Consider the following 21,971-nt stretch of genomic DNA (forward strand, 5'->3'; position numbering starts at 1 on the left):
ATTGCAGCTTGAAAGCAAAAAAATAGTTTTTTTCAGCACTGCCTACTTTTGTTTTTACATCTAGCCTGTGTCTCCTCCAACTCGTCTTTCACCTAATCATATCCTCACCTCAGAATAGGCTGCTCCCAGCAAACCTTCCTGGGCTGCAAGACAAGCAGAGGAAAGAATGGGAGCAGGGTCTCCTCCGTCCTGAACGAGGGCTCCACTCCCTGAGCCACTGAACGGGAGCTGCCCCTGGGCACTTTGGTTGAAGTCTAACCCCTCACTTCCCTTGCTTTTGTTAATGACTGAAACGAAACACTTCAGGGGTTTGGTGGAATGAAATGTTTCTATTTTTCAATTTGTCAAGGAAAGAAAAAAAAAAATTGAAATTTTACTCGGAATTATTTCCCTTGGTTCTTTGTGTTGGCAGCCAATCTAGAAAAACAAAACAAAACCAAACCAAAACACACAAACAATTATTCAAACAGTGGTTGCGCTAGTCTTGGCTGCCCTTATAGAGTTTTCCCAAAAGCTCCTCTGGCAGAGCTTGGTAACACGCACACCTCTTGTAAACACTGCTACAACAACAAGGCAGGCAAAACGCAACCAATTCAAGCTATCGCTGACACGCGCTTGATTTAGGGGAGCAGGAAAACACGCCACGTAAGTGTTACGAACAAAGTATATAAGGAGTCTATGCCATCACTGAGGGACTTGCTGGTACAGGTTACAAAACATCTAAAACCTGCAAGTATATCACAGCCCTGAAAAAACGCACAACGCCCACAGTTATTATTTATAGTACGTATTTATAGTATGTATTTCTTCATATTATGCCTGTTATTTATGGGTCACGCGTTCTCTTCAGACTGCTCTGTGACGGGGTGACCAACCAGCTGAGTATCTGGCATGTTTTCCAAGTGTGTTCTTAGGCCAAGCTCTTTCAGAGGACAGGAAAGCTGAAAACTGGCCTTCCCAGGTGGAAGGCTCACAAAGAGGGCACTGGTGCGTAGAATTGATCTTCTGTGGAAGGTGGGAATCTTGGTATTCATTTCAATGGGGCCAAGACTTGACTTATTTGACCCCAAAAGTTGTCATTTTGGAAAAAAATTACAATATATATATATATACCAGAAGTGTGAAAATAGTCACTAAATTTAACAAAAAGACAGTAGGCTGAAAGACAGAACAAAACAGGACTGCTTTTCTGTTCCCCTTTCAAATATCTTTGTCTGCTTGGAAGAATATCTTGCATCTAAAATGGGGGTAAAGGAGAAAAAACACAACCCAGAGAGATTATTCCAAGTATTGCGCAGGAGATGCAACTATGGCAAGTGTTCTTACTGTTCCCAGTCACCATCAGCAGGTGGACGTCAGCAGCACGGGCAGATTTGGGTTGAGGCTAGCAGCTGAGATGGGGGACTAACACCAAGTGTGTATGACTCTGGCATGACTTGCAAGGCTTGGGTCTCTTCCTACGTTTGCCAGGATAGAAGCAACTCTTTATACCTACAACAGACTTCCCTGTCAGCTGGAGGGTGAAGTGCCCTTCCTCCCATCACCCCAGGGCTCTTGGTAAAAGCTATGAAGTCTTTACAAAAGATGAGCCAGTACATCCACATGCCTGTCTCGCTCTGGATGCGGTGGCCCTCGCCACCCAGGTTATCGGAGCCCTTCTGCCAACAAAGTTCTCGCAGGAGTCGGTGGAGACAGATATCAAGTCACTGTTGTCTGAGCAGTCCCCAAATCCTGAACAGCTTCAGTGTTATCTACAACAAAACCAGCCTAAAAGCATGACAGAGCTCTTCAACCACTAGTATCGCAGCTACTCCTCTTTGTTAGCAGAGACTCCACACTGTGGGAAACACGTTGTGCTTGCTCTCTACCACCGCTCATGGCATGAATGCTGTCTATAAGGCAGGAGAGATGGGCTTCTCTACACTCTTATCTAAAAAGATTTTTTAAAATGACAGCACCATATGTTTTATTTTCAAACATCATAACCTCCCCTTCTCCCCTCTCCCCTCAATAAGAAGATAAGGTAAAAGAAATTATATTTCCCCAAACCCCTGGGGGCTAATTACATTTTTATGATTGTGCAATCTCTCCTTGGGTTCTCTGTTAAGGGACTTGAGACAAAATAACATCGTCTGCCTGTTCTTGGGAAGAACGTGGCTAAGTAACAGGGCAGCATTATTTCTTTCTGCCGTCCTGTCTCAACCCTCAAGGATTTTCTCCAAAGCAACAGATAACTGGTAAGGCTGAGATAGGACACAAGATTAGATGAGCAAACACTGCTCTACTAAAGGCAGTTTTTTGTGTAGATGCAGCACTAAAATTACCGCAGTCCACTGCCACATCTTTATCAGTTAACTGAATGGTCATTTATAGAGGCAAACACTTGGTCAAGCACGAGAGCTGTCCTGAGCACCCAGTCATCTCACTTACAAACGATCTAGGCTGCGGTCTTAAGGGCACCTGCACTGGCCTACAGGACTAGCACTGCCTTGGCGAGGTGGTCTTCCTCCTGTCCAACACATTCTCATTCCCACAGTCCTGCCTTATCTCACCTCCTCCCTCCCTTTCTTGGCTCCCATCCCCTCAGCATCACACCACGAGCTGGCTCAGGTCTCTAACTTGGCAGTATCACGGGCTATAGCAGGCTGTAACATTTCTTGGAGGAACCTGGTGAAAGCCAAAAGCCGGTGCGAGATGAGTTAGGATATACTTTTGTTAGCATGCACCACGGCTGAGGACGCATTTGACTGGCTCACCATCTCTGCAGTCCACAGCCCTCTGGGATGACTCAAGCAGGTTTCTCTCTCACATCCACAGGCAGATCAATCTGGTAATAAACTCCATGGCACACACAACTTCTACCCTTTTTTGGTCCTGTTGTAAAGCACAGTCTAATCTTGAAGAGTGAAGTATTCCCCAAACCACCCGAGAGCTCAGCACATCAGGCCTCATTAAAATTAACAGAAACTAAGCAGCAAACTTGCCATTGGGTTACTGAATTGTTCCTCCCTCTTACCTTTCTTTTAACCAGACTGGGTTGAGCAGATCTCCCTGTATGACTGACCTGATACATTTATTATTCCCTACTACCTATCAGGATTTCTTTTAAAAATACCAAGGCTTCTTCGGCCAAAAATTCAGCCTGGTTCTCTCCAAAAGCAGCACCATTTATGTTGGTGGGACACTCTGTCTTCAAAGTGTCTCTATACTGCATGGTGGGATTATATACCAAAATTTGTAAAGAGTTCTTTTCACAGCGTTGATGTTTAGACCGAGCAGGTGCTGCAGACTCTCACTGCCAGAGGGTGTTCTAGTGCATCTTTCGTAACTAGCATGTACCCTGAACTTGCAAGATAAGAATGAGAAAATATTGTGATCCACAAGCCTGTTCTACTAAGGGAAATACGATGAGCTGTAGTTATCACCTCCTGCGAGTGTGAAAGCATGTAGGCTATGAGAGCCTGCGACATAAAGTAAAAAAAAAGCCAGAACACAGCAAGATTGCTGAGGTGATACCAGCTAGCAGTGGTTTATAACAAAGAAATGAATTCAACAATGATTCAGAAAAACAAAGTCCTGCTATGACAAGACGGAGAAGCAGCAGAGAGGAGGAAGACAGCAGCTCAGCGATGTCAAGCACCGGCCCATGGAGAAGAAGGGCAGAGACCAGCACGTCCCCACCTGAGTGGCGACTACGTGGCCAGCAGACCCACTGGGTGGCTGGGCTGGGGCGGGCCAGCAGACGGAAGCCTCACCGCGTGTTTGTCCCAGCCTGTGCTGTGGGTGGTAGCAATAAAGATAATGACTGTGCACCATACCCTGCGTGTAGGATACGGCTCTGAAGACTCGGTGCTTGGTAAAAGATGCCCAAGGAGAAGCGAGCCAAAGGCTTGAGGTGCACTCAAACATGATCAAGAGGTATCCTGTGGGGTGGTTACTCCACACGTAGGGCAGTTATAACCAGAAATTAAAAAATACTGAATTAAGAAAGAGAGACCAAGACTCCAGGAATGCAGTCAGGTAATTTAATTGCTTGCACAACAGCATAAGGCAGGGTCAGGACAACATTGCAGTGTCTGTAAGAAACAACCGAAAACCCCCTCAGGCTGAACACCTTTAGGATTGACCCATCCTTATGTGCTGCTACAAGCCATTTACCAGGAAAGTTTAACGCATGAAACTGCTACTCCAAACTGTCCAGACTAGTGCTGCTCAAAGGGCTAATGTTGAGTGACTCTCAACAGCAAAAACAGAGAAGAGAGGAAAAAAGAATGACAGAAATACTGAAGCTTTGGTTTGGCTGTTTTTGTTTTTTTTTAAATAAATCCTCTGCAACTGTGTGAGAAAGAGCGAGGAGTAAATAAGAGAACATTACAGTGCGTAACAGGAGTTTGATTTCCAGGCCTGACTGCTTTTTTGGTTTCTTCTTTGTTGTTGTTTTGGGGTTGGGGGTTTTGCTGTTGGTGTGTGCATTTTTGGGTTTGGTTTTTTTTTTCTTTTAAACCTGATTTAATCTGTAATAGCCTGAATCAGGAAAGAAAAAAACCAAACCCCACACTTCAAAAGATGTACTTGTTATTTCTTATCTTCCTCCTTGAGCATTTTACAGCTATCTTTCCTCTAGATGGGTAACAAAACTTCCCTGCACCCATTCTCCTTCTTTAAAAGTAAAGCTGAAATCAGTGGAATGCAGCAGTGCAAATCAAAGTGCTATGAGCAATAAGATATTACGGGAGGGGTTTGTCAAGGTTCAGATTTACTCTGTCAGAGATCCATTCCCTCCCCTCACCATTCACACACATACACTCCTGTTTGCAAAACCCATCAGTTTTATATCCCTGTCATTAATCTTCCAAGAAAGCAAAACGCCTGCAAGCTCAAGTATCCAGTAACACCAGCGTGTGCGAAAAGGGGTAAGGAAAAGAGAAAAACAATCAGGCAGAAAAAGTTGTAAGTTATGTATTTCCAAGGCGTTCTTATTAAAAACCACAAGCAGAAGCTGGTTTTTAAAACCATGACAAATAAGCTGCCGGTATGCTCTACAGTGCCCCAAGAACTATGGCCACAGGCTGTGATTTTCTCTTAAGCGCAGAACATGATAAGTAGTTCCTTACTGGCCCTGCATCTGGCCTACACCAGGAAAGTAAGCATTTATTCTTGTAGCAGAATCTGGCTTTTGTGTGCAGAGCACTGCAATGTCCACAGGACTTCTCTGAGAAGTTGGATAAAATCTCAGCTTTCCCTGAATACTGGCCAAATGAATAACACTGAATAAAAAAAATGACCCATGCAGCACATTTGTAATTCTGACGCTGATCCCTTGCCATCTCTTCCCCTCAGTTTGCTCAGCATCACTAAATTTTCCAATTTCTGGTGCAGTTTTAACAGTACTGTCATTCAGGTTCTAGAAATAGCAGTAACTGCATCGACCTGGTATTTGCAATACATATTATCACACTACCATAGAGGAAACTAATAATTAATACTTCTACTTAGCACTTAAATTTATAGAAGATTAAAAGAATTAACAAACACCTAATTTGCAACACATCTCTACGCAGAGGGTAACTTTTTACTACCCCCAATGCCATGAAGTTAAATGATTCTCCCAAAGCAAAACAAGCTTGTGTCAGAGCCAACACCAGGAATGAGGAGTTCATCACCCCCTCAACGCTACCAAAGATCCCAGCTATTTGGTGCTGGTAACTCTCATTCGGACTGCTTATTCTTCCCACCAAAGCCTTCCTTTGAATTTAGAAGAAAAACACATCTCCTCTACGTCTGCAGCTGGCAGCTGGCTTCAGATGCTTCTGACGTTCGCGAGGAGCTGCTAACGGGAGCAGAAGCACTGCGGGGAAGGCAGGAAGAGGAGGCAGTGGGCAAAGCATGGCAACCCCTGCAAAGGTCACCGCGCCCCTTGGGCGGACCGCTGCGTGTGTACTTACAGGTAAGCACAGGATCACAGCCAGTGGGTGGCACAGCTCCACGCATTCCCTGGCCATGAAGTCTTGAACAGAGTGCTACCATCTACAGCCTGCAGTATCAGGTAAAGATTTTAAAGGGAAAAGAGCAATTCTCATTTCTTCTGATGCTGTGTAATTCTTCTACTCAAGTCTCATTTGTTCTGTGTTTGAAAAGTAGCTGACAATACAGAAATTACCAACATATCTTGCGTGGGCTTCTTACTGCCTATTTACATCTCTCAGTCTTTACTAAGGCTTTGCAGACTTCCCCTTCCCCCACTCAAAAGCTGAAGAAATACAGCACGGAGAGTTGATGTCAGGATCAGATTATGACAGCATGAGTCATTTATTAAGATTCCAGTAATGCTAAGCTCTTTAGCAGGTGCCTTGAGACCATATTTTTCAGAGTCTAATTTCAGATTCAGACATAACTACATTTTATTGGTTTACCATAAACTGTCTGTCCATTGTTGCTTCTCTAAAGCCGCCTCCTGCTTGTCCTGTGCTCCACAGCTCTCTTCTCGACCTGTGTCCACTTCTACTCCCTGCTGGCATGCAAATACCAGCTCAGTTTAATTTAGATTTCTTTAAAGCTACGGATACTGCATGACAAAACAAGATGTATCATAATCTAACTATTTTTCCTCTGTACTTTTTACTTATCTCTTATTTACACCACTTCTGCTCATGCCACAGATACAGGGTATTGGCTACTGGTTATCAAACCCAGCTCCCTTTCCTTTATTTTTAGCCATTTTGTAATGACATGCCCCTACACTCTTTTTCACCTCCCTTTTCTGATAGCCAGTAGCACAGAGGAGAGGTACTTCAGAGGCCCAACCATGCATGTCCTTCACCTCCCTACCTCGGAACAGACATAGCATATCCTAATGCTCAATTAAGGCTTAATCGTGAACCCAGTTCTAAACTCCCTAATAAACATCCCAATATTTCTGCCACCTACGCTTGCCCAATTGCACTTGGCCCTGCAAGGTGGACGGCAGTTCTCAGAAAGGGTGCACTCTTCTACTACTGACATTTCACAGGAAAGCAATGAATTCCCCAGCAAGGCACAAAACTGAAGACAGACCATTTCTAATAACTGCAGCATAAATTAGGCAGCTGACGCGTCTCCGATGGTACCTCTCTACCCTGGGGAAGCCCATGGCTGTCAGCAAAGCAAGGTAAAAAGCCCCTAACTACTCTGTTATTACTGCAGATAGGGCAAGCTTTAGTTTGGTAAGAACATGGTAGTTCACTACTACTAATATATCATGAATAGAAATCAGCAGAGAATAAGGGATGTAAGCGGAATCTGAGGCCAGGAGTGTTTCTGAAGGTATCGCATCCAAGCCCTTTCCCAGCTACCTTTTGTGGAGACAACGTGACTTTTTTACATGATTTTTGTAACTCCTCTAAATTTTAAATCCAGTTTTTCTAAGCCGGTCTGGTCCTTTTATTTATTTCAGCAAACTTTAGTTGCCCAACTTTGTGTCAGACTCATCTAAATTTATTTGTGCTTGAGCCTAAAGGGACTGGGGGTGGAGAAAACAGACAGAGTTAAGAAGCTCAGCCTCTCAAAAGGAGCGTGCCTTTTTGAAAAATCATTTATCATATGAGCTCGTCATTTCTTCCCAGAATCCCATGTTTAACTTCAATCATGAAATCCAAAACCCAATACACTTTGATTCGACGGAACCAGAAACTTCCTCTCTCCAAGGAGATTCCAGGCATACTGATGGGTCTGTCTATTTGTGTGATCAGAGGAGCTTCATAAGGAGAAAATGGATGGATGGAAATGCCAAAGTGATTCAGATAATCTTCCATAACACAGACTGCATCCAAATCAAAGTATTTCAAGAAAGACTGAATAACTGGAGCACACAGTCCTGCTAGCAATCAAAAAATGAAAAAGCCAAGCTGCTGTTAAACTCAGTTATTCTGTTAGCTTCCATGGTATTTATACTGATTTACATTTAGTATCTAGCTTCAACATACATCTTCTTGATACTGTAGGGAAGCAATCTTCATAGTTGCACTGGTCAGGAGAGCTTTGCAAATTAGCCTCAGCTGTCAATACAGCCCAAGTAAAACCAGAGCAAAAGAACCAAGAAAAGAATATGCTGCTTAATTGCTGAAAGAGAAAAGGAACTAAATGTACTGCACAGTGTTTAAAAAGAAGTCTCGCACCAAGAACTGTTGCCCCAAATATATATATCTGCTAGCAAAAGTAAAAGTGATTATCATAGTGAGTGTTGAAAAATGACAGTTTTAAGTCCTTGGACTCTCCTTCGCAATATATACAATTGCCAGTGCCTTCAACAGAAACTTCATATAAATACCGGGAGTCGGAACTGGCTTCTCAGACAAACGTTTGTGCATTCTATCAAGTTGGGACAAAGCCAACATCTCTTATGGAAACATTTTTGGTGGTCCTGGGCAAAGAACATGTTTACTTTATAGCAGATACAACTAAAAATACACTGTGCTACAGCCTCCAATTATCTTGTTTGGAATAGTTTGAGGCTACTCGAGGTTCATTGCTGTTATTTTCTTTATTATATAGTAAAAATGTTGCTCCTTTTCCTGTAATTTGAAAAAGCAGCTATTTCAAGATTTGACATCTGTGTTTGTACCTCCCCCGCATGGATAACAAGATCCAGGGTGAAATTTTCCAGAGCGCCCATCTCCCATTTTCAAGAGCAACTCAGGTACTTAAGACATAGATCGATACTTTCCTTGAATTATATAGGCCTTTTAAGTCTTCCATTAATTCCACTGGCTCTACTTTATATTGCTTTTCAAGCTGGTTTAACAGCAACTCTGATATATAATCATTTGCACAACCAGTGCTAATTAACAGCATACCACAAACAAGGGGACCCGGTCCCAAACACGCTCGTGCTTCCGCCCAATGTCCTCCCCCCACCCCAAGCCCCTCCGCAGGGGTGTCCTTTGGGATCCATTCGCCAGCAGAGCTACACATGTGCTCAGATGGCTCCGTGACGAGGACCTGTTCTTCATTAAGGCTGATCAACTTTAAACGAAATGCAGCTTGCTTACAAAAACTTGAGTCTGGGTTCCTCAGCCTTCAGTCTCTCCCGTTCTCTCAATTAACCAATTTTCTTCTCTTTTCCAGTCGAGCTTTCCCAGCCTCCGACCCGCTCTGGCATCCTGCGAGTTGTTAATGAATCAGTTCTGCATGAATCACTTCCCATGTGCAGACTGCGGGTTTCATCACAGAGTAGATTCTCACAGACTTTCCTCCTTGGTCCCGATGACAAAGAACTACCTCTGCTACCAAAACAAGCCTTGAAGTTTCCACAAGGAGTTAACAGAAGGTGTGTGCCGTGTGAGAGAGGTGAAAAGGGTAGTGGAAGAAGGCTGTGTTAATTTTACAACTCTGACTTTCTTAATTATGAGTCACCAGCAACGCAGGAGAAATTCAGCTTAAAAAGTAAACCTAAAAGAGTGTGATGTCTTAGGGGAACGCTGCAGATTTAAGATGAAATGCCTCATTAAAAGCCCACAGAAGTTAATATTTTACAGTCTCTTATGTCTGTAATTACTAGCGAAATCAGAGGCTCGAGACTCTGCAAGAGTTCATGTGTATTTGGAGGAACAACTTTGTAAACTTCTCCGTCTCATAATCAAGTTTTACAACACATCTGAGGAGGGTGAGGGAAGAGAGGAGGTGGTGTTATGGGCTTTTGGTTTGTTAGTTTTATTTTGGGGGACTGTTTCCATACAATAAGAGAAGAGGGTCATTGTACCAGGGAGGTGGAAAACACTTCAGCTGAAATATTTTTTTTGCCTCACCAAAAACTCTTAACAGCAAAAAAGGAAGCTGTGTATGTGGCCTACCTGAAAGCTTCCTTTCTTCTAGTAAATCTACAGATCGGTTGAAAGGATTTTTTTCAGGCTACCATTCGCAGCCTAAGAGCACAGCAGACGTGCCATGCAGCAAGAGAAAGTCACTCCCTCAGCCATCCCCTCCAGCCAAGATAATTACCTTATTCATGGAAGCCCAATTCTGCTTTCCTAAATTACAGATTATGTTACAAAAAAAAAAAAAAACCAAAACCAAACACACTGAAAAATTTTGAGAAAAGGAGGGAGGGGAGAGTATTTTCCCCATGCTGCGAGGCACGAGGAATTCCCTTGCTCACCAGAAGTCACACTGTTACATCTTGTTGCTCCCTCTATCAGGGTACACCATTTTCCCATCAAGATCTGCAGCACTCTGTATTTGAAGGAAAGCAGCACTAACACAAGCACAGATGTCTTCCCTCTACCCTTCACTCTCCCCTGCCCTAAACTTCACCAGCTCTGCACCGGTGATACGGCCGGGAGTAAGGATGTATAATTTCAATGCTTAACTCTGACTAATGCAGGATGTGTGGGAGAGCAGCACCGCGGCATGAATAACAAACAGCTCTATAAAGCACGTATCAGTATCACGCTAAGTCATTCTTATCATCCAAACAGGATCTCAAGCATGTGCGTGCACAGTACCTTTCCTGTAAAGGTTTTATTATTACTATTGCTTGCATGGAAATCCAGCTGGTATGACATAAAAAGGAGCAGGAAAAAGCAAGTAGCCGAAATCAACATAAACAAATACCTTCTTTTCATGTAAATGTCAGTAGTAATAAAAACTCGAGGCAAGAAGTGATTAAAGAACAGTCCAGAAAAAAAACAACACGAAAACAAGTCACCCTTCAACCACCACAGGAGACAGAACTGTTCCCAAATGAGATGTTTTTCAAAAGTTTTCCATGAGGTGTCCATAATGAACAGCTGAAAATACCAGCTCTATCAAAACTCACATTTAAGCAACAGAGAGACATTTCAAGTAGCTTTCCTGTTGTCATCTCCCCCTTCCCTCTCTCCAAACTAAAAGGAGTATTTAATATTCATGCCTTGGGAACCTCACTGGAGAAACGCTTAAACATTAAGCTTAAACTGGAAGCAGATCTAGAGCTTGCCACGGAGAGGGGAACAAGAAGGGAAGCGGACTCGCAGGTAAATATTAGTTTGTACTTGAACAAGCCAGAGCGCATTTTAAAGCTGCTTTTGATTTTCATGCCGACTCCACATCATCCTCTGTCAAACGCCGGTAGGGCAGGGTGACGCCGGGGGAACGAGCGGCTGGTGTCTTTGGCAGCTGGTCCAGGGTGACAGCGACGCTGCCAGCCATTATCGGCCAAATTATGGAAAACAATCAGCAGAATTCCAGAAACAAGGGATGTTTTTCTTCCTCATTTTCTTTTTGGCCCCTCTTGGCCAGTGCCTTTAATGCCAGCCACACAGGAGTCTGGCTGGGCTGTTGTGTGTGGTTTTGCCTCTCTCAAAAGGGGGAGGAATGCTGTTTGGGAGCACAGCTCCCCTCCTCTTTGCTCCCACCCTGTAACCACACAGGCCTCTCTTTCCCAGGCCTCATATCACCTTGCCATCTGGCAACCTTTGTGAGTATTGGCCTAAGCAATAACGCTGGATAAAGACTGGAAGCTCTTTAAAGCCACGGGAGAGATCCCTCCTAGCCTACAGCAGCAGGGCAGCGTCCCTCGGTTGTGACCTGCAAGGGGAACCAGGAACCCACAGAAGACAAAACAATTTTAAGTTCTTCAACTCCTAAAGTGTTTTCAAAACTGTACGAGTGTATAAATAGATCTGCCCATCTTTGTGGTATAGCCAAGATGAGAGGAACACTAAAACTCTGCTTAACAGCTGAGAGCAACACTACAGCACTTTCATGGTCAACATGACGACCACCACCACTCACTCCAAATCAAAGCTTGAGGGAAACTTTAGAAGCCAACCACAATAACCGCTCGAGATGAAATGCAGACAGGAGACCCAGGAACACCACCCAGCTTCTCTAGAACAACACGATGAGGCATAGAGAGGTAACGGTCAATTATGGCCTTCTTTTTATGTCTCCTCTTCAGCAGCATAATGCACTTGCTAGGTCCCCGGGTCAGCAGTGACTCAGAGAACAGAGGGCCTTCCAGTGAATCATCCACACATTTTTAAGCACCCTCCAGGTTTTGTTGATTGGGAGATGTCTCACTACCTACACCTTCCCTAAATACTTCCTGGGCTGTCCGAGGCATGAGTGAGAGTGTGAGAGCGCGAGCACTCGATCGAGGTTGCGAAAGAGCAGGCAATCCTCTCTGAACACCTGAACGCTGCGAAAAGGAATACAAGCCACACACGGATCCAGCAGCACTGCTCACTCCTACAGCGTGTGAATACGGACACAAAGATAGGGAAACAATGGGATAAGTCACAAATATGTGATTTCACAAGTCAAGACAGTTTTCTTTCCCCTCCCCTCGTGACTAAGCCTTTGGTCCACACACCCACTCCATCCTCAAAAAACAACTCCGTGAAACAAATTTGATTGTTCTAAAATACACACAGGCAATGACCAATCACACCACCTCCTCACAGCACTAGGTCTATTTACTAAGAGTCTGCACCAACTGTCTGCTTTGTATGTAACGGGATCCAACTCCCTCAACAAGACATTAAACACTAGCAAGTCCAATTCCTCTCCATTTTCCTTAGCCTATCCTCAAACCTCTGAGTCTGCAGACAACATCGTTTGCCCAGAGAAACTTTCTGAAATCACTCCTAGCTGCTTCCAGGGAAAGGGCACCGCAGTGCCCAGTGTGCCACGGACCAGAGCTGATGCCAAACCAGCGCCCAAAAGCATGGCAAGGAAGCGAGAGCGGCGGGCTGTGCCACTCCTGCCTTCCGGCAAGGGAGGGCACCGGCAGCACCCAGCGCCTCACTGCCTCCCAAAGTCCCGCTGGGCTTGTTAACTTCGGCTCGTGCCATGCCTTGCCTTTGACACGCTGCTGCTGCTGCGCTGGCTGAGCGCTGCTGGTGTAACGGCAAGGATATTTATTGCCTTCAACTGGAGGCAGAAGACCCAGGTTTCATCCCTATCCTGGCATAGACCTGCTGCGTAGCAATGATATCAAACCTTATTCTGGGAATCTACCCCACCATCTGGAACCACTGCTCCGCACCACCTCTTGTAGCTTTCCCAGCCGTTTCCTATTTTGTTCGCTACTTGTACCTTGATACATTTTCCTGCACAAAAATTAAGAAAAAAAACCAAAACAAACCCCCAAAGCAAATGAAGATCTACCCCTTATTTTTCCTTATAGCAACCAAACCAATTTGCTTGTCCTTATGTCGTCCCAGCTGATCTCTTCCTCTTCTCTGGCACATCAGATAAATATCTTGTTCCTCCAACCCACCAAAAAACACAGCTTCTAAAATTATCATTCTGACCCATCAACCACACTTCTCTCTTAATCTGTCCGGTATCTTCCAGAGGTATTAAGTTCAAACAGCCCAGAGCCTTGTCCTCAAGGCACTCCAGCCCTCTTTATATCACATTTGAGAGCTCATCCCAACTGCAGCTTCTCCCTCGTCCTCCCAAATTCCTTGCCCAGACTGGACATCCACTACATGCTTCCCCTCGGCTTCTCCTTCCCTCCCGACCCCAGCCCCTCTCCCTGCCTTGAGCAGCTTTCAGCTTTACACCGGGGCACAGCAAGACCTCCCAGCACTGAGGGGATGGAAGGATGATCCTTCACTGCCTCATTTCTTTGGAAAGGCCAGTTAAACTGAGGGCACCATACACTATCAACATGATGCAAGCAGACAAAAAGGTTTACAGGGAAGAAATGGTGCAAAAATATTAAAGTAATTAATACAACCCACGGTTACACTTTTCTCTGGATATTCCCACGAGTAATGCCTTGCATCTTTTAGATTGCCAGCTATTCAGTGCGGGGACAGTCTGTATTTCTCCCCCCACCTTCTAAAGCAATAAGCATATTCTTGGCAGCTAAATTATTAATAAGGAACAAATGGTAATTGATTTACAGATGAGCCCGAAAAAGAGGATTTGTCTTCTTCAGTCATCTAAGTCATCATGCCCACAAGGCTTTGTCCTGGTTCCGTCCCCACCAAAATCTCAGCCTCCTCCCCAGACCAGTAAGGCAGCATATCCAGCTCCAAATTATCTGTGTTTACGTGACCTCTTTACCTCTGTTGTATCTGACCACTGACCAGATATTGCAAAAGAGAAACAAAGCGTTTGTTGTTCTTTCTGCCCCTTTCTTCTCAGCCAGCAAGAAAAAGCTTAACTGGATTAGTTCTTAAGATTTTATTTCTATCCATTGTGAGCTTGAGAAAAAAAAAAAACCTGAAGGAAAAGATGAGTTTTGCATTCAGGCTTTGAATATGCTGAGCTTGGGGAATTAGTCCTCTCTCTGCTGGTGGAAAGTTCCACAGTTCTGGCCCAGCTCTTCACACCAGAAGTATCTGTCCTCCTCCTCCAAGCACTACTTTCTCACATTTCAGCTCTGATACTTGCAACAACAACCTTTGCTCCCGCTTTGCTGAATGAACTGAGGTTCACTGGGTAGGTCTTCCCCCTGCTACGAGCACGGGCTTACTCGTAAGCCAAGCTTGAGAAGCGGCCCCTGAGAGCAGCTACTCTGCACACACATCCTAGTGCTTTCACAACACCCGCCACAATTTGTTTGGCAAGAAGCAGCAATCGGCAGTCAGCCTGCCACAAACTGAACCTTTTTAAGGCACAAAGTTTGTTTCTAGAAACGTTATGGAGGTGAGTTGCAAAATGTAGCATTGCTGCTGAAATGCTGGCTGACCCCCAAACAATGGGAACTCTTACATGAGGCAAAAAACAGACCTTCAAAGGCTCGTAGGCAAATATACTGTCACTGAATATTTTGTCAGGGAAGCAAGAGCCTAAAAATATAACACGAGCAGATAATGCACTGAGACAGGCCGGCGCACATCCTGTCTTTGCTCTGTAAACACCACAATGCGAACTGGCACTATTGTACAAATCAGGCCACCCATACAAAAAGTAGGACGGTAGTTTGCAACAAACTGCAGCCTTCATCCCCGAGCCGCTATGCTCCTCGTCCCGGATATTCTTCCGATATAGAGCAAGATAAGAAACCTGGTGGGAGCGCGGCTGGGCTGCCTCAGCCTCTGGCACGGGCAGGCTGCCCGTCGCTCCGGCAGCCGAGTGGCACACGCCGCTGGGGGCACGGGGAGGAGGTGTGGAGGGAGGAAGTGGTGTTACCATCCATTTTCTGATAAGGCCAGCACCTGTAGGAGCACTGCGCCCTGCCCGCAGCAGGAAACCCAGCCTTGAGATGTGCTGACTCACTGCAGCGTGGTTCCTTGCAGTTGGCAGCGGTTTTGAAGTCTTCTTCCCTGCAAGTGAAGGGCTGTTGCTGTCTCCTTTCTCTACCCAGAACTCAAAGAAACAAAAAACAGAAGTGCCCCAGGTAACTCAAAGACATTAAATTCTGCATTCCCTGTTCCCATATGCAAAATCTGGGCTTGAAGGGGAAACTATTTTGTTTAACATAAATGAGAGAATGCTAAAAGCCATACCAGGCTGAAAAAAAGTGAAGCACTGGGGGGCACAGTTCTCCACCAAAGTAAGACTCATTTCTTTTTCTAACAGACGTAGTTTAGCTAGACCTTGGTGAATTAGACCCAAGCTCTCCAAATCTTCAGATTCCTTTTAGGTTTTTTATTCTTATCAAAACCATCCCCATTGGTCTCAATGCTTCTCTATAAAATAGATGTGATAGGTCCCTCTTGTGGAAGTGTGTCAGGGCACTGGAAACACTTCAGCGTTTCTACAAGAGCGGATATCAGACTTTAAAAGCATTCCATGCATTTATGCATAACAGCCCCTAAAACAAAAAGCCATAAACAACGCTTGGGTATAACAATACACATGATCATTCAGACAGTCTAATCTTTTCTCAGAACCTCCAGTGTGCTCAGAGCTATGTCAAGTTAAGGCGTAAAAGGGTATTCAGAAAGGCAAACAAAAACAGGTTCCCAAAACCTGAAAGGTTAGTTACCTTCCAGGAAGGGAACGAGCAGAGCCCTCCAGCATGCGCTCATTTGCACATGCAATGAATTCAGTAAATTCCATTCCAGACATCTAGATGACTGACTTTTGACGATGCTAATTGTTTTACGGTAGTACCCACTAATCCCCACTAAAGCCCAATCAAATATCAAGGCTAATACACAACCAGCATAAAAGAGAAAGTCCCTCACCCAAAGAGAACGTGATTTCCATTTACAACAGGATGCAACAGGTAAATGAAACGGACAAACAGGAAGGAGCGGTTATCACAGAAGCAGTTATTATATATCAGAAGTGTGAAATGGCTTCATGGGAAAAAAAGAAATTAAAAACTTCACCGCCACATTCTTCTTCCAGCAATTGATAAGGTTTTACTTTCAAAACATGCGTGCTGAAGTCCAGGTGGGCAAATCTGGGAAGCATTTTGTTTCTTTTCACATGCAGGGGAAGGAAAGAGACACGCACAAAACTAAAAATATACACTTTTCTGAAAATCAGAAGGTGGCATTAGGAAAAGGAGGCTGGGGGAAAATACATATATCAGTAAAGCAAAGGGCACCAACCCTTTTTGCTTTCCTTTGCAGATCGCCCTTGATAGATTATTGTGACTCTCTTAGGGATTTTTAAAATCTGGTGTGGTTATTTTTTTATTACTACTCCTGTTTTTAAGGAAGATAAGGTTGTCTCCGGTTTTGAAACTTCATCAAGGGCCACACACTCCCACACAGAAGAATGTCACTGCTGTAAAAGCTCTGGCTGCTCAGCCAGCTACTGCTTAGCAGCTCTGGTGCAACAGCAAGGCAGCGTGGACTGCTTCGAGAGGCACTGAGACCCCGTAACATTCCTGGACGCACGCTGCAGAGGAGACAAAAATGTAACTTACAAATGACTTGCCCCCAGAAGCCGCTGAGGGCTGAGCGGTCTGCCTGCATCCCACACGGCACACACTGCTGACACAAAACCTCTGCTAACTTTGCCACGGGTGGGAGGAGCGGGAGCGCTGCGTGTGGCTGTGTGGGCAAGACCAGCAGCACCTGAGACTCAGCAGCGCTGCAAATAAACACGGTTCGTGCATGAGTAATTGTATAGTTTTAAGGCATGTATTTCTCAAACAGCAATAATACGGAAACAGTGGGAAAAGGTGGCATTGGATTTTCTTGAGCCAAATCATTCAAATGTTTAAAGAAAAATAAAAAAATACAATAATCAAAGACCAGAGGAGGGCTGGAGAAGGGCCAGGGTGCACACCAGCAGCAGGGCAATCCTTACATGACCAAGGCTGTGGCTGGTGCGTTCCTGACTCATAAGCGAAGGTGCATCCGGGAGCTGTGTCAGGTGCTGGATTGGCAAAAGCATTCCCTCCTAATGGCTTCTTAATTGTTTTCTGACAGCCATGACACATTCTCCAGAGGGTTGTGAAGCCAGAAATTTGGAAGACGGCGTGCCATTTGTCACGAGCGGGCGTAAAGCAAACCAAGCCACCTGCTTCCCGTCTGCGTCTCCGCCGTGCTCACCTGCTGATGTGTTTAGAAAGCTCTAAGCGTGGTCCCCAGCGAACAGTTCCTCATTACCCAAGCTGGCACTCCAGAAACGCCCTGTCGATGTTACTTTCAAGCGTTTGCTAGACTTTGTGCATCAGCCCCATTAATTTAACTGCTTAAATCTAAGCACATACATAGAGGGCCCTGCAGAACAGAGATGGATTGAGGAAGCACTTAAATGCCTTGCTCAGTTAGGATGAAAGAGACTTTGAAATCATAAAGCACTGCTGTTATCTTAGATAATGAAGTGTTTAAAAAAAAAAAAAATAAAGGCCTTCGGTGTTTTCTTTTGTGAGCACCTATTATTTCAACCCCAGCAGGCAATACAGTCTAACGTACCCCAAAGCAACAGCTGTGCAGGCTTATTCAAAGTCAATACTCACCCCTACTCCTCCTAAACTCCTACCTGAATAAAAGCCAACATATTTAGCATTTTGTTTCCTGCTGTAAAGATTCAACAACTGTAGGCCTTGTCTGAGAGATAGAGAAAACAACATGGAATATCATGTGTCACTTCCTTTTCATCGCGTGCAAACCTGGGATATGGAACAGGAGCGAGTAAAGGCGCTCTCCTTTTACCTAAGCTTTCATGCACAACAAATTAAGAAGGGTGGGCCTTCACTCAAAGCAACTTTTCTTTAAAGCTCTATATTAATCAAATCCCTTCAGAACAAGCTCGTTTGAATATATTTAATTTTGAGACTGATAATAGCGCAAGTGTATTGCATCATCTTCACTAGAACAGTAATGCCTTTTAAGTTTTTTTAGTAGCTGCCTCAGACATGCCTTAGATAATTTTGTTGGCCAACTGAGGACTAATGCAAGACACATTCTGTGAATAAATGCATTTCCAGAGCCTCAGTCTCCGAAGGTGATTTTGCAAATGGCCAATGAGAAGTGCCTGCTTTGAAGTGTTCCTGGAATCAGTTACAGTTGCTTAAACCACTGATCAAATTCTACCAAAAAAGGCTTACAGAAATGTTACTTCAGACTAGGTTTATCTTTCCTATAAATGCAAACTACTGCATTAAAACCAGAAATTTCCCCTATAAAATACGCAGTTTCACAGCTTCGGAGCATTTAACTGAGGTGCTTAAAGTCAACATTTCATTTTCTTTCTTGGAACAGTTGAAAAAACCTAAAGCCAAACTTCACTGAATGGAAAAGGTAACTTCAAAAGTCTTTCCCCTAAAAATAAATTATGAAGTTACCCCAGCCTATGTGAAGGACCAGTTCTGTCACTCGTAGTGACGCAGGCTTAACGTCATTCCGGTCTACTGTGCTCTGTCAAAGGATTTCTTAAGCCTGTAGGTCTCCTGTTTACTCCTTCATCCAAAAGGCTCATTCTCTTTGGGACAAATCCAACCACCTTAAGTCAGGGAGAGCTCACTGGGCTATGTACTGCCCAGCATGGCGTGCAGCCACCATGCGAAGTGGACGGGATGCTCAGCCCCATCCTGCACTTTTGCACAGCTCAGCCAACAGAAGATGTAAAGCAAGCTTAGGAAGGCATAGCTAACGATCCCTCCGCCTGGCATTTCCCAAGGAAGGACAGGCAGCCCTATGCAATCCCTTCCCAACAGATCAAGGGACACACCTGAGCACATGGGCAGCTGAAGAAACCCGTCCCCAGGCCAGAGCAGCTCTGGAAAGCTCCAGAGTGCGCAGGGATTGCAGCGCTGCTCTGAGGACTACGGCTTCTTGTCGTTTCCTCCACAGCTGAGGATCTGGGCCACGGAGTGCAAGAGTGGGTGTGAAACACTGCTGCTGGGTAAGCGCAGGTTTCTGCCTTGGTAGTGGAAATCATTACAAAAGGTCTATGGTAAGAGAAAATGAGGCTTGCTGTGCCCTGCGGGAGTTGCCGGGTGCTCAACAAACCCCCATCAGGCCACTAATTCTCACGCTTCAACAGACTTAATCTGATCGTACACCTCTTTAAGCAATCCTGGCCCAAGCCTCCCAAACCCATCTGGATTCGTACTTCAGCTTCGCTAGTGAAATCCCAAAGCATACTCTGCCCAAAATTCAGCACAGCAGACTGCAGGAAATGCACAAGGTTATTTCTATCATATCATTCTAAAAATGGTCTGCCTGATATTCCGCGGAGGGAACAGAGGAACAGAGACTGCTACATCGAAGGATTCGTTACATTTCTTCTTTAGGGTTATTTTGTTCTACTTTGTTGCAACATTAAACCACTCTGACTTACATTTTACACAGAATGTTTACAGGATGTGTGGGCAAATTTAGGGACATATATTTTTTAAACTTGATTACTTTCCCCCACACATACACAGAGTCTGATTTACTCTATACATAAGGTTCCTTTCACAGTAAAAATGCCAGGACTTGCCATATGCATTACTGCTTAAGAGCGGCATTCCTGGCAGGTCTTAATGCATCTGAAGTGATTGCATTGAGCTTCCAGCATTGCTTCAGGTCCTATCTGAGGAGAACACAGACCTGAAAGAAAAAAAAAAAAAAACCACCACGGGAAGCCACGGAAGAAAATACCCTGAAGGAGCTCACAGACAAGGCAAATCAGAACTGCCTTACTTGAAGCCAGTAGACATTTCAAAGAAAGCACACAACGGTGCTGCCAACTTGCTCTCGATGGAACATTTTGTTTCAAAAGGCTGTTTTACAACAAGGCTGTTTTCCTCTTGTCAGGATCACAGGAATCCTCAAGACTCCCTTCCTGAAAAGTGTCAGCATTGCAATGGGCTTCAATAAGGGAGATTTTCAAACATCTCCTTAGTGAAACGCCTGCCCGGGCCCCTTCCCGTCGGTGGTGCAAGAGTGGTGCTCTTACTCCGCCTTTGATGGCATTATTCCTTGGGCACATGCCTTTGCTTCTCTCATTTTGCTGTGGTTTTCCTAACATTATGCTTTTATAGGAGAGTTTTGCAGCAAGTTTGAGGGAAATGACATCACCAGCCCTCAGTTCAATCAACTTAATACAGAAAGCTGCCTTCAAAGAAGCTTTTAAAAATACATTTTCGGTGGCTCTTTAGCATTTAAAAAAAAAATGCTTGTGCATCCAAGCTTATAAAGTCATATAAAGAACTTCCAACTCAAACATCTGAACACTGATACATATTCATTCTCTGTGCTGCTAATTAACCACAAGCTGATTTCCTTCAGCAGCGTGTTTATTTTAGCGGTATGGTTGTCCAGAATCCACCTTCCAGAACATCACAATAATCAGGCTTCATAAAACAAATAGCTGTGTTCACTACTCTACTGAAAAAATCACCACTGAATCAGTGTTTTGGCTTCTATCAGGAGCACAAAAGGTAACGGGCTCCTATCAGACCTGGAAGTCTCCACATATGAAGAAGGAAAGATTTCTCAGGAAGCTGATAACCACCATTTTTGCCTCTTAGTAGGTTAATTAGGCCAAGAGTGACATGATACAGCAAAGGCAAAGTTAAACCCCAAAATACTCTCTTGTCCAGCCACAGATTCCCACCTCTAGTACCCTCCTGTTCTTCAATACAGAGCTGTAACAGGTGAGACTAATGGGTACTGAGGAACCATGTGGACAACCAGGAGAGAGAGCAAGAGCGCAGCAGCACAGGGCATCCCAGGGGTGCCAGAGGGAGGGAGGCTGCAGCTTTTTGATGCCATCGGTGGCAGCAGCTTGAGAAAAAATGGGAGGACATCACAATTTGTCGCCAGAAAATGAACTAAATGCCCGGGGAGCGCGCAGTTCCCTGTAATGAACCAAATGAACCCCCTAATGCGAAATCTAGGAACAGAAAAAGGCACAAAGAAACAGAGTCAGGAAGGCGAGAGGCACAATGGGCTCTTTTTAAAGGCAGCGATAAAGCACTTGTGCTGGCATGTAGGGAGAGAGGAGGAATGAACCCCTCTATCTGCACTAGGGAAGCAGGTTCTAAGTGAGGTTTTAGAGATGATCAGACCTTCAAACCTCCGCTTGGCACCCTCCTCACTGGTGTTAGTAGCTTGAACCTTAACTTTTTTGGAATAATCAATCCTTAAAAACAAAAACTCTAAGCCTTGTTTAGTGAGGTACTTTTAAAGCTGGTAATAAACAACTGGCACCCACTTCACAGGCTGTATTATGAGTGTTGACTGTCAGCTTTACGTAGGTGCCTTAATAACACAGTGGATGGGGGCTTCAAAAAACCAAGGCTGCAGAACTGAGCCTTCTCGGCACAGCGACCAAAGCACCTAACGGGAAATTAGCCTCCATCTGGCCGTGTCACTTCAGGTGATACCTTAATACTTTCTATTCTTTATTTCTGCAGCAAACAGACACTCTCCCTGACCCAGCCCCCATGGACATAGTCCCCTTAATGAAAAGCTGGTTCGCTGAGGCAGATACCCATCTACTATGGTACAAACCACCGCAGTGCAACCCCAAAAGCATTAATGGGCATGCTATAGAGAATCTATGTCGGCATTATATACGAGCTCTTCCTTCTGTACTCCTTAGGCTTCTAAACAGATTATCAGTTCCGTCACTAAGCATGAAATTAACTGCGCACT

At 44.6% G+C, this 21,971-nt stretch overlaps 1 protein-coding gene and 1 long non-coding RNA gene across 5 annotated transcripts in view; one reads left to right on the top strand and one right to left on the bottom strand.

Annotated features, from left to right (window-relative positions):
* SMAD3 (SMAD family member 3) overlaps positions 1 to 21,971 on the bottom strand; it is a 79,678-nt gene that overhangs the window by 23,812 nt on the left and 33,895 nt on the right. The gene's annotated exons all lie outside the window — the stretch shown is intronic.
* Positions 5,657 to 9,502, top strand: LOC135314257 (uncharacterized). 4 transcript variants are annotated; one of them, XR_010373694.1, is made up of 3 exons: positions 5,657 to 5,947; positions 8,530 to 8,674; positions 9,103 to 9,502. It is a non-coding gene; the product is annotated as an uncharacterized LOC135314257 (long non-coding RNA). The 4 variants fall into 4 exon arrangements; XR_010373696.1 differs by lacking the exon at positions 8,530 to 8,674; XR_010373695.1 differs by lacking the exons at positions 5,657 to 5,947; positions 8,530 to 8,674 and adding an exon at positions 5,985 to 6,046.

The sequence above is a fragment of the Phalacrocorax carbo genome, chromosome 7 (genome assembly GCF_963921805.1).
Source record: "Phalacrocorax carbo chromosome 7, bPhaCar2.1, whole genome shotgun sequence".
Lineage (NCBI taxonomy): Eukaryota > Metazoa > Chordata > Aves > Suliformes > Phalacrocoracidae > Phalacrocorax > Phalacrocorax carbo.